Raw genomic sequence first — 1,674 nt, forward strand, 5'->3', positions numbered from 1 at the left:
CCGTCAGACTTGTCAAAAGTTACCTTCATAGCTTTTCCAAAGAAACATAAAGCAAATGAATGTGAAACTCATCGTACCATCAGCCTCATGAGCCACGTAACAAAAATAATACGTAAAATAATTATGATGAGAATACGAAATAAATTTCTCCCAGAAATAGTCCAAGAACAGTGTGGATTTATTAAAGGCAAAGGAACTGTAAATTGCTATTATATGTCATCAGAACAACAATAGCAACCCTGGAAGTTCAGAAAGATTTTCATTTATGCTTTTTAGACTATACTTAGGCATTAGACAAAGTTAGGCACGACAAGATCATCGACATGCTAGAAGTCCTCAATATTGACGGGAAGGACTTAAGGATTATCAAGAACATGTACTCGGATCAAACCTCTGCAATAAGAATAGAAAACGACATCAGCGAATACACAGGCCTACAGATTAAAAGAGGAGTCAGACAGGGATGTATACTTTCTTCAGACTTGTTCTCCCTGTATAGTGAAAATATCATGAGACACATAGAAGAAATGCCAGGCATCTCGATAGGGGGACATAATGCAAACAATCTAAGATATGCAGACGACACAGTCCTAATAGCAGAAGATGAAGAACACCTACAGAATCTATTAGATGTCATCGTACAAGAGAATGACAACGTGAGCCTAAGCCTAAAACATCAAGAAAACCGAAACAATGGTGATGAGCAGAAAAACTCCAACCCCAACCTGCGAGATCAAAATCAGGGAAACCACCAAATAATAACAAGCAAGTAAAATATTTTAAATATCTCGGGACCATTATATCATCAGATCTGAGATGTCACACGGAAACAAAAAGCTGCATTTGCCAAACAAAAGCTACCTTCAACAAAATGAAACAGATACTCACAAACACCAATCTGTCACTGGAAACAAAACGAAAAAAGAGTACTGAAAATTTACATCGAGCCAATCCTATTATACGGGTGCGAAGCATTGACAATCATCAGACGGCTGGAAAGAACAATTGAGGCGACCGAGTTGTGGTTCATAAGACGCATGCTGCGTATCCCAAGGAGAGCCAGGAAAACAAAATATGAAGAAGTCTTGGTTGAAGCAAATTGCAGACGACAGCTTACGACGAATATACGAAAGCGACAGACAAATTTCATTTGACACACACAAAACGGAAAGAAGCATTGGAGAATATTTTAACAACAGGCAAGTTTGATGGAAAGAGAGGCAGAGGCAGACAGAGGGAAAGGATACTAGCAAGACAAAGAGGGAAATGGAGGTCCATGATCGTCCACGCTAGTCGGCAAGGCACCGGTTGATTATGATGAGCAGCTCTTGGGTCGAAGCATTGCCTAGGTCGAAGCCCTTCCTCCTGAATGAAATAGGCTAAATTGCTGTGTCAATGCGGACGTAAAAAAACCTAGTCTACAATTAAACAAAACAACAATAACAACACGATCAAAAACTATAATTAACAATATCTGCTCTAAAATTGACAGCTATTAATGTACATGCACACCACTACCACGAAGAGCAAGAACCTAATTAATTTTGCGTCACTCAGGTTTGTAGCCTACTACTACTACTACTTGTGTATAGAGGTCTTGATCTGATCATCTCACTGATGTTCGGTGAGAGCAAGGGCGTATCTACGAAAAATAGTGCCTGTGGCAAGCTTTAA

Source organism: Aplysia californica, unplaced genomic scaffold, assembly GCF_000002075.1.
Source record: "Aplysia californica isolate F4 #8 unplaced genomic scaffold, AplCal3.0 scaffold00015, whole genome shotgun sequence".
In the NCBI taxonomy this organism is placed as follows: domain Eukaryota; kingdom Metazoa; phylum Mollusca; class Gastropoda; order Aplysiida; family Aplysiidae; genus Aplysia; species Aplysia californica.